Source organism: Pezoporus flaviventris, unplaced genomic scaffold (assembly GCF_033815535.1).
Source record: "Pezoporus flaviventris isolate CSIRO_AGI_PZ_B2104156 unplaced genomic scaffold, CSIRO_AGI_Pfla_v1 ptg000023l, whole genome shotgun sequence".
In the NCBI taxonomy this organism is placed as follows: Eukaryota; Metazoa; Chordata; class Aves; order Psittaciformes; family Psittacidae; genus Pezoporus; species Pezoporus flaviventris.
Genome location: NW_026892571.1, coordinates 5,386,798 through 5,398,310, shown reverse-complemented (window position 1 = coordinate 5,398,310; position 11,513 = coordinate 5,386,798). Strand labels below are relative to the sequence as shown.

The 11,513-nt window shown below is 45.4% G+C and overlaps 1 long non-coding RNA gene across 1 annotated transcript; it reads left to right on the top strand.

Moving 5' to 3' along the window:
* Positions 1-759: 759 nt before the first annotated feature.
* LOC133271280 (uncharacterized) lies at positions 760-1,422 on the top strand. The gene is made up of 2 exons (XR_009744058.1): positions 760-1,229; positions 1,338-1,422. It is a non-coding gene; the product is annotated as an uncharacterized LOC133271280 (long non-coding RNA).
* The last annotated feature ends 10,091 nt before the right edge of the window (positions 1,423-11,513 follow it).

Sequence of the window (11,513 nt, the reverse complement as noted above, 5' to 3'; positions counted from 1 at the left end):
CTGGAGGAGTGCATGGGGCCACAGTGAGCTCAGACAACTCTGAAATAGAAATTAAATCCAGGGGTTGAGAGGAACATCTTGGAGCTTCAAAAGCCACAGATAATCCTCCAGGATACTTTAATGTACTTAACTTCAAGGCTAAAACACCAAATACTACAGAAACCAGGGTGTCAGGTAGAAAGCGAGAGACTGTGAAGGCTGTCAGTGCTGTGGGCTCCTGCAGCAGCAGGGGTTTTGCTCAATAAAAATGGCCAGGTGGCCTTTGGTACTGTAATGCCGTCTTACAGAAGGTGAAAATTATAAAGGCATTCCCGTGATCCCTGGTTTAAGGAAAACCTCTTCCTTGATCCTAACCCCGGTGATCAGGTTAATCCTGCGTGGGGGACCAGCACGCAGCTTCCTGTGCCAAATCCACCTTTACCTGTGGCTGCTTGCTGATGCTACAGAAGTAAAAAGCCAAGCAAACCCAGAACCTAAATTACACATCAAATGGCAGAACTAGTAATTCTTCCTGATCCCCAGGACTACAGGATTATATATAGCCTAGGCATGGCATACTAAGTAAATCTCCTTGCATCCCCTATTTAGACACACCAAGAAACGGTACACTCAAGCCCTCCTATCACAAGTGGCAGTTTCTCCCCATCTCCTGTCTGGAGGAGGAGAAGAGCTGGTGAAGGATGCAGGGAGTTGTCTGGGGTGAGGTGGCATGGGTTTGGGTGCTGCCTGGGCTGCAGAAGTGCTGGGTAGATGGGAGCAACCACTGCCGGGGTGCCTTGGTGCCAGCTCATGGCAGCCCCGACCCCAGTCACAGTGTCCTCGGAGGCAGGCAGGATGCCTCAGCTGGTGTCATGGTTGGATTACCAAGAAACCAGAGAGAAGGACTTGAAAAGCTTATTGCTGTGTCTGGGAGAGGAGCAGCTGGCTGCTGCCTGTTCATCATCCCATTTCCCTTCTTGATCTTCAGCGCTGCTCTGCAAAGCTGTCTGACTCACTGCTGGGGAGTGGGGAAGGGAAGCTGGGAGCTCAGGCAGCTTCATTTTCAGATTCTGATCAGGACTCAGTTTATCAGGAAGCCTCGAAGCTGAATCTGGCCCGTGGGTGCAAACTGGGAATGATAACCGATGGGCATGTGCTCATCTCACAAGCCCTCCACACACTGGGCCAGCTCTGCCGCAGGCTGCGACAGTCACCGGGAATGCTATTAAAGCAGCACAGCTCCTCTTTGGGTTGTGGGACTGTGGGGTTTTGGCATCACATCAACTATTCCTGAGAATCCCCAATTATGCTCCCTTCTCTTCATGGTTTGTTTTCATATTTGCTTTATTCTCGGATAGTTGGTGCCAAAGTGTTCTCAGTAATGGGAAATGGGTCCTTACAAGGCTTTTAAGTAAATACTTATCTGGATGGATTTGCACTTTATTCTCCTGCTTGTAGCGGTCATTGAAACTGGAAACTGTGGGCACAAAAATAACGTTCGCTTCGGTGATTTTGTGTTTATCTGTAGAGATGATGTCAGGTTTGGAGCTGGACATGACACTCTTTACTTTAAATGACAGCTCATAATAATCAGTTGAGCTCACAAGGATTAGTTGAGCACTGGCAGCATGAGAGCACTGGGAGATGAGCAGAACAGCAAGGTCTTGGCTCATGAATGTGGCAGGTCCAGCAACTGAGCTCCACGTTATTACTGACCAAAAGTAGGTTTGGTTGTGTCTGAGCAAGACCCAAGGTTATCCTCAGAAAACAAAAGGGCTTGTTCTGCAGGAGGAAAAGGTCAGCACCTGCAAGATAGCTCTGCCTTAATGTCTCTAGAGGCACAGGGATCTTTGGACCTCCTAATAGTTTATGTACAGGCTGTTCAGATGTGTATTAGAGTCATTTCTCCCCATGACACAGGCTTTTCACTCAGTGCTAATCCTTCACAGAACCTTTCTGGACTGCAGTGTCTTATCACAGACATTCTCCTTTGCTCTTGCAGGGAAATAGGTGTTGTTGGTTTCTGTATTAAGCCCTCCAAAGACAGATGGAAGAGTTGAAATTTAGGTATATGTAAGCTGCAAGTTGAAAATGCCTTTGGCAATTGAAAATTCAAAGCCTGGTGGGTCCGCAGAGTGCAGATGCAGATGGGTTGCGTGTCAGAAGGTGTTGAGATAGTAAAGGACCAGGGTATCTGCTGCTGTTCGGCAGCAGAGATCCCATCTCTGGTTATGCCCCCCAGGTGCTGCACCTGATGATCAGTAATCCCACATTGTGCTAACAGTCAGGTGAGGCTGCTGCCAGATACAGGGGATGACCAGGGAGCATTTTTATGGAGCTGGGCTGGGGCAGCCTGGACAAGAGAAGGCTCCTGAAGGGGAGACCTCAGAGCAGCTCCAGTGCCTAAAGGGGCTACAGGAAACCTGGAGAGGGGCTTTGGACAAGGGCCTGTAGGGACAGGACAAGGGGAATGGCTTTAACCTGCCAGAGGGGAGACTGAGATGAGCTCTTAGGCAGAAGCTCTTCCCTGGGAGGGTGCTGAGGCGCTGGCACAGGGTGCCCAGAGAAGCTGTGGCTGCCCCATCCCTGGCAGTGTTCAAGGCCAGGTTGGACACAGGGGCTTGGAGCAAGCTGCTCTAGTGGAAGGTGTCCCTGCCCGTGGCAGGGGTTGGAGCTGGGTGAGCTTTAAGGTCCATTGCAAAACATTCTATCATCATCCTGGTCTCAGCAGCCTTTGTGTAAAGCTGAAGCTGCCCTGGTCCTCAGTGCAAGCAGTTTACTCTCTCATCTTTGCACCTACGTGCTGGTGCCAAGTTTTGTCTGTGCAGCACAGCAACTCTGAGCCCAGGAGGTAGCTTTATATTCAGAACCTGATCTGTCTTTGGGCTGTGCTGCAGGGCCCTTGTTGGGTGTGTCGAATGTTTCTTCCTATTTTGCAGCACCTTTCTAGTCTAGGGAAATGGGATGTTTTATCAGGCACTGATTTTGCTGCTAAAGCAAAATCCTTGCTGTCACTCACTTACATGTCATGCTGTCACAACACTTCTTTGGACCTCACTTTTTTTAATTCATTATTGATCATGGGAAATTGTTTCTAGAAGTGGGATGTGATTTATTTATTACCAAGCCTTCCCGTGGAATGTAATTTTTTGCTGAAGTCCTTTTCCCTGAATTGTGCTTTGGCAAATATGATAAGGCTCTGGAAGTAGGACAGCTTTGATGCTGAAGAGTCACTCTTAACATCCCAGATACACTGTTGTAAAAGGGGCTGCACTCTCCCTTCTGTGCTTCATTTCTGCTGGTGCCAGAGGCTTCCCATCTCATCCTTTTAAAATCTAAGCTGCCTCCCTCTGCCATCGGTGGCAATAGGTAGGGCCTGAAGCATTATAGATCCACTCATATCACATCAGTATTATTACACTTGATAAAATCTTAGTGAGTATTTTAGGCAGAATATACTTTTATGGAAGGAAGTAAGCAAATAAAATTATAGATACATATATACACTAAAGGCTGTTTGCTGGCCAATAAATGGATATTTTTAAGTGCAGAGTCTGGTGTGTTATTCTGTTTGTCAGAACTCTCCTTGCTTTTAGGATTCAAAATATCTTTCAGTGTCGCTGTTTATCTTCCCCATGAAGTGAGGGACAGGGGGCTGAAGGGGAAAATGGGATTTGAGAGCTCCCAGTCAACTAATATGCACTGACATCGGCTGCTCTGAGAGCAGCCACAAGAGCCTATTCCAGCTGCAGACGTATTACGAGCTCCAAAGTTACTCCGTAGAGAAGGGGGGAAGCTCCTAAAATGGGTGTTATAATCTGTAGCACCAGAAAACCTTTCTTAGTCTAGCTTTGCTCATATATATATTTTTTACATGGGGGAATGACATTCCTTTCACTTCCCCTGCTCTCCTTCTCATGATTGAGGGTTGTTTTACCCATAAATGTCTGAAATGTCCTCTTGCTCTTCTGCCTCTATTGTACCCAGGATTTTAGTGGGAGCACTTGAAAAATAAATACTAGCCAAGGAGCACATTCATTTTTATTACAGCCATTCTCTCTGCATATCCAATGGTGAATTAACTCTATTTCTGCAAGTCTCCTGCTTTTTATGTATCAGTGGAGGGAAGTGAAGGCTGTAAAGCTTGTTTGGTCCTGCAGACATTTGTGTTCTTAAATATGTAAAGATACCCCAGTGGAGCCCCTACAGTTCCTCTGTTTTTGTGTGCAATTCTATTTTAGTGCACGTATTGCTAGTGATTTCCATTTTGCTTAATTCTCTTTAAAAGCTGAAAATATCTCCAAATCTTTCTCTTCCTATTTCTTAGACTGCCTGATATTGTTGCAGAGTTATAGCATGACACTGCCTGAATATAGGCAATTTTCTACTGCAAACATGTTATCATTATTCTGTCAATACATTTATTGCTTCAGAACCTCTGGGGCAGTAGCCGCTTTGCTCTAGCGAGCACCAGAGATAGACACTTGCTAGTCCTGAAGCTTTGAAGTAGGTGCCCTTTCCACATCATGCTGTCTTGGGGCATCTGGGCAAAACCTGTGTCTGTGTAAGAAACATTTTCCCTTCCTTGGATTTCTTTAACCTGACCCTAATGCATCCCTGCCTTTATAGTGGTGGGATGCTGCTGTGGATGGTACAGACTTGAGCTCAGCGCTTTGTTTATTGAGTTACTTTTATGGTAGCTTATATCCTTCTGTCTTAATCTCATTTTATGTCTTTTTTCCTATCCCAGTCTTTATAGTGGTAACTGTCTCTATCTAAGTGCCCACATACATGATCAGTAGATCTTAAGAGTAATATTTTTATCTGATCCTTTTAGTAAATGCTGGCTACAGCTTGCTTTACAAATAAATCTGGATGATGTGATGCTCACACTGCATGGACTTTTCTTCAGTGGTCACAATAGTAATAAATAGGTTTATTGCTATTGTCAGAGACATATGTTTTAAGGCCAGCAGGGCCCTTATGATTATTTGGTTGGAGATTATGGATTGCTTGGAGCAGAATTCAAAGCACTGAGTCAAACTTAATAATCTGAAGGGGAGGATGCGTGATGTGAATACATCATTGGGAAGACACAGCCCTTATGTAGGTATCACTTGAGCATGGTATGCAAGCACGAGCTTGGCTTTAGCTGTGTGAGCAGCCATCTCCCTTCTCTAAATCCGTAGTGCTCTCCTCAATTATGTCTCCCAGACTGGAGTTGATGATCTTCCAAGTGCTCAGAGTTTTCTTTGCACTGTTAGAGTTGCACGTTATTTACAGTTAGTATTCTTGCAGCAGCAAGACCTTGGAATGATAGTGTCTGTCAGCAAGCTGGCTAAAGGCTTTTAATAAGCATTACATAAATCACTGCATCCTTATGGTCCTGAAGACTTCATCTTTTCTGAAGGAGCTGCTGTTCCTAGAGATGCCATCTCAAAATGACATGTCTCCCCAGAAAAGCACATTTCTCAAGGGGTCTTTAGAACCACTCTGCTGCACTTAGGCCCTGCTGAGTTGTGTGGTTGATTATGATGCTCTGTGAAGAGCAGTTTCACAACTGTGATTTTCCAATTACTTAAATCACCTGGAACTGAGAACTAAAAAAATAGTTCCCTGTTATCATTTTTCTATTTGAGTAGAGCTTTTGGTCCTCTTTTGCTTCCTCTAGAAAGCACTTGTCTAATGCCTGGTTTTGCTATCTGGATGGAGATGTGCAGTCCCACCCACTCTCTCATTGCAAGTGGGCTTCAGCTTAAACTGAGACATAACTGCAGGTACCTACATGAGCTAGGTACCCGAACTGCTGTTAAAATGACCACAGTAGGGTTCACAGGGCACACAGACACATCAGAAGCTGAATTTCAGTGCCTTAATCTCCAGCTCAACCCACCCCTTTCTTATATGGGCCACATTTCTCCTGCTGAAGCCAAGTGAGAGGGATGTTCTTGGCGCTTTCAGACCAACTCTTCTGGGAGGTCTTAGTGAAGTGACCCAAAGGCACAAGCTGACCAGACAGAAGAGAGCATTTAAGGCTTGTTAACAGCTCTTCCCCTGCTTTTCACAGGCAGATCATTGCTTCTGGTCTTGATTTGAGCAAGTGATCCATTGATTTCAGGGTTGCAGCAAATTCTGCACAGCCACTTCTCATCCCAGGTCTTCCCTTTCCACTTTCTCCTAAGCCTGGCTCTTTGATCCCCCTCCCTTCCTGGAGGCTCTCTGACACTGGGTTGCATGTTCCCAGCCCAAGCCCAACCCTGATACCACCCATCCTGCCCTATTCAGCACCTTCTGCCTGGAGCAGGCTCAGCAGTCATTTGCTCCCCTCCATGGTATCCTACCTGATCCAAGCTTCTTTCAGGGAAGGAAATGGTTGTGAATGTGTCTTCTCCACCCAAGTTGTTTCTGTGATGGTAGCAGTGGGTAGATGCAGTTGGGCAAATTCCCATGACAACTATAAATTGCCTTTAACGGATGGGGAGGACAAGTGTGGATAAGGATTTAATACAAAGCAGTTCAAATCTTCCTGAGAAAGGGAGTCTAATGATCTGAATTTCATAATTACCAGCCTTTTTATAGGGTACCCTCATAAAAGGCAGCTGAAACTTGGAATTACCTATCCAAAGCAGCTCACCATATTGTTGCTTCTGCGAGAACAATATGTTATAAACCACATACCAGTTAAGTTGTTTTAATTAACCAATTATCTAGTTGAAGTTTCTTGTAGCTCTCTTTATCTCTGTTCTTTAGCTACAGTACAATATGGAAATTAGAGTAAATTAAAGCACTTTATTAGCTGAAATAGAATTAACAAAGAAAATAAGAAGTTACAAAGAACAAAGCACAGGCCACTAGATCATGCTTGCAATATGTAAAATGATGTCCCTGGTGTCCCTGCCCATGGCAGGGGGGTGGAACTAGATGATCTTTAATGTTTATTTGAACTCAAACCATTCCATGCTTCTATAACTTTAAGTCTAGCTGTTGGAAGGGATGAAGCACAATGAATTAAATCAGTTCAAGCCATCCTACAGCTGCATCACCAGAGAAAGCTCTATCTGCAGTGTGCTTGTGGAGTAGATGACTTATGGAAGAGTGCAGAGCCCTCACTGTGGGCTTATTGTCTGCAGGACCATCTGTGTCTGTATGCCTTGTCCCACTTCATACTGGTACTGGAAGTGGGGCCTAGAGTGATAGGACCCTGGGCTGTGCAGCCAGCTTGTTATCAAAGTGCCCTTAAAGCTGTAGTTTTGCCCCACTGGGACCTAATCTGCAAGTCTGGCAAAGTACATGTAAGAGCTCTCCATAGAAGACCCATCAGCTGCTCTGTGCTCCCAAACCACAGCTGGAGAATCCCCCCATCACTTCCTGAAATAATCCTGTTATCAGTGCACTTGTTTGGGGCACAGGGTAAATCCCATTCTTGCCTGAAGGCACAAACATCCTCTGCCTCCAGGCAGTATGATATTCCCTGGATGAGATGTTTAGCAGCAAGCTTGCAAGCAGTGCTTAATAAAGCACCTAAATTCAGGATGGGACTGAAGAGGGTTGCCTCTCTTCAGGGCTTTCCTCCTGGTTTGGGGTTCTTGGGGGATAACCCATTGGGGCCAGGACCTCCTGGCAGCGCTGTGGGGGTTCAGCTTGTTCACAGCTTAACTGCTGTGTCATATCAGGCAGCAGCCTTCCATGAAAAGCAAAGGGGGTTTTATAATGAAAGCAGGGTTTTGCCACTGAGAACAACGTGTGCTGAGCAGGCAACAGCTATTAACAGATAAAACCAGGCAAACTGAGGATGTGATTGCTGCCAGGCTTCACGTTTGCAGGTTGTTCTCCGCATCGGTATTGTTCCTGCGCAGCATCCGCTCCTCTCCTTGTGAATCAAGGAGAGCATTCAAAGCTGAAGTCCCTTGCAAGGCTTTAACTCAGGTGTGTGCTTTCAGAGAAGTATTTGGACACAAAGAGTCGTCTTGTCACTTGGGTAAACGAGACACAACTATCGGGCTCGGTTTGGGGCTTATCAATTGGAACCAGCATGAAAGCGAGTTCTCCTGCTCCGGCTCGCAGTTGCAATGACTGGTTTCTCAAGATAAACTAAGAGTGCATTCAAGTGCTTTCTCTCAAAGTGATATGAAAGTCACATTGTTGTTACTCCACATCTTATGAGCCGCTTCCCTAAATAGGATTTCAGAGAAACAAAGTTAATGGGATGCTCGTCTTGGATGCGATTTAAGGCATTACCAGATGGATTGATGGCTGCTACCTCTCACTGCTCCCCCAGCCCTCTGCTTTCATTGGGATGCTCTCTGCTTCAGGGAGAGGAGTGCAGAGCAAAGCACGTGTGCTTTATTGAGTCTCTTACGGGCAATGCCTGTTGTTCTTCCTGGCAAAGCTGATACTTGCTCATCAGAAAGTGATAAGACTGGTTAAAATTAGGAGATGCCCACCCAAGACAAGTCTTCTCTTGGCAGTTCCGAGGCAGCAAACAAAGCGTATTCTGTGTTTTAGCTGCTCTGTGTTTCTGGGAATATAAAGAGAGGTGCATCCTACCAGTTTGGGTAAGACAGCTCCAGCCATCTCTGACCTCTAATTAATGGTACAGCTACAAGTTATCCTGGGATGGCTGTTAATTGAGACACTGACCAATAATGATCTGTGCAAGGTACAGAGTCGATGACCTGCTAACTAGGAGGCCATCCCTAGCTGTCCTCAAACACCCTCCTCCAGCGTGTTCTGACACCAGCACTGGCTGGAGAGCTCCATTTCAAAGCCATAACAAGGTCCCCTGGTGATTCTCTCCGTGTTTGCAGGGATGTTGCTGATGGTGGGGAAGTGGGAGCTGCATCTGCCCCATTGCCCCTTCACCCTGCCTCACCTGCCTGTCAGACCCGAATTGTCATTACATGTAAAATGGGAGCACTTCTTCTGTGGAGCTATGGATTTACTGTTAGTTTAATTACAGCCTTAACAGTCCAATCAAAATATAACAAACGGTTATTATCCCTGTTACAGTAATACTAACATTCTGAATTAATACGGAAAAGCATCATTAATAACATAGTCATAAAAGCCCTGCTGGTATATATCTCAGGTTATGCTCACCCTTCTGTTGTTCCTAAGCCTGGTGGCACTGGTCCTCCTGGAGCAGAAAATGGGTCTGAATGTCAAAGGGGTTGATGGCATCTCAAGCCCTTCACCAGGTTGAGCTCAGGGTGGCTTCAAGGGCCCCTTCGCCAGGGTGCTTGCTGTTACTTTTATGCCTCCTTTTAACGCAGTAGCTCTCATCACTGAGAAGGTTTGCAAGTTGCACAAAAAGCCCCCCCCCAGGCTCGATGCAAAGGGTCAGTTCTTATGTGATTACCACTGAGGTTTGCTGCATCTTCATGAAGCATTTGCAGAGCTAAACTGGAACAAGTCGGGCAATAGCCACTGATCAGTGGTGATAGCAGCCAAAATGAGTCACATCACCTTGCTCTTCAAACACAAGTCCACCATTGTTGGGCTCTGTGTAGTGAAAATCACATTGCAAAAGACTATTTGGCCTTTTCAGTAGCAACAGCACTAGTAATAGTTAATGGGAGGTTCAATGAAGTAAACAAGCACTTTTACTGTTTCATGAATACCCAGTGCTGCTTTGGATATTGTTCCTTATGCTAATAATATAGTATTAATTTTAGTTCATTTTAGCATTCTATAGCTTATATTTAATAGATTATGTAAGTTAGAGAAACTAATACAAACATTTTATCTTCCTGCACTTTGAGTTATCAAGTATTAGAGCCAGGTAGCTTTTAAAAGAAAAAAAGCTGTGCTGTTAAAAATGAAGCTTTAAACGGGAATAGGGCTCTTCAGATGCTTTAAGGATTTAATCAAGGAAAGCTTCTGGGTTTCAAAGTAACTTTTTTACAACTTCTTATTTATGGGCAACTAACACAAAGGATTTTAATGCCGAAATGATATCGGGATGATTTGTTGCAGGTGGCTCAATCCAGTCACTGTTAGAGCTTTTAAACGTGAGGGGTACTGAGATTTTAAAGGCGTAAGGACACTGGGAGCTGGCTGATGCCTGAAGTTCTCTTTTGGGCATTGAGTTTCCAGGGTTAGCAGATGCTCCCTGGGGACCAAGTTCAATTGATCTAATTCTGGGGTCTGAAAGGGCTCCCTCATGTCTCTGCTCTTCCACTCCTGCATTAAATGCCTGCAAGAGAGTTTATCTACAGCTATGCACTGCACAGAGATTCCCACTGACTCCCTGATTCTAATGCTAGGAAGGCCCATTACATGTTCTGTACTTCAGACTAAGGGGTGCTGTCTGCTTGGGATTACAGAAACTCTCACAAGCCTGCTACAGAAAGCAGTGTTAGCAACTCTTTCAAAGCAGAGGGGGGAGGGCTTGTTTTAATAATAAATTGCAAGTGTTCACACTACTGGAGCATCTGCTAACTGCCCTCAATTTTTAGGTAAAAAAGAAATAATGGACTTCTTCCAGGGAGAAGTACGTGTTTATAACTGCAGGCAATAATTAGAGGCTGCTGATCCAAGGTACTGAAAAAGGAATAGGAAAAAAAGCAACTGTGGGGAAGGAGAGTTGGAAACTACTCAAGTACTTGTTATAGGATAAATATAACCTTCCTGAAACTTATCCAGGCTGAGCTATTCCCACCTCTAGAGAGGATAGACACCTCTCTGCTTCCCCAGGGGACATTAGAGAGGCTCCAGTGCCTGAAGAGGCTACAAGAAACCTGGAGAGGGGCTTTGGACAAGGGCCTGTAGGGACAGGACAAGGGGAATGACTTTAACCTGCCAGAGGGGAGACTGAGATGAGCTCTTAGGCAGAAGCTCTTCCCTGTGAGGGTGCTGAGGCGCTGGCACAGGGTGCCCAGAGAAGCTGTGGCTGCCCCATCCCTGGCAGTGTTCAAGGCCAGGTTGGACACAGGGGCTTGGAGCAAGCTGCTCTAGTGGAAGGTGTCCCTGCCCGTGGCAGGGGTTGGAGCTGGGTGAGCTTTGAGGTCCTTTCCAACACAAACCAGGCTGGGGTTCTGTGTCCCCAATTCATTTTGTATTTATCTCTGCCAAATATAACAGAAACACAGGAAACCCCTCTGACAGACCCCAACATCTTGTTGGGTGAATCCCTGTCTCTGTATTTTCTCCTATGCAGTGCTCAAACCCCAGGTATAATATTGATAGTCTGCTCTCAGGCTGTTCCCATGTGCCAGACACCTTAATCCTTCCCTTGTGTACTATAAGAACATGTTCACGACTTTCATACAAACTTTTAATAGCTGATCCAAATGGGCTGAAAATGAGGCTTTGGAGCAAGCAACAAGGCTTGACCAGCACTATTAAATAGTGACTTTATCCATGTTCACACAGGTCTTGGGTGAGGGAATAGAGTACATAGTATAAACCAGATTTATTCTCTTCTTTTTAAGGAGCTTTAGATTAGTTTGTGGTAACTGGTAGGATAAATTAGATAGGAGCTGATGAGAGCAGGGAGGATCAGTGAGCACTTTAAGTGATAATGTAGATCAGGT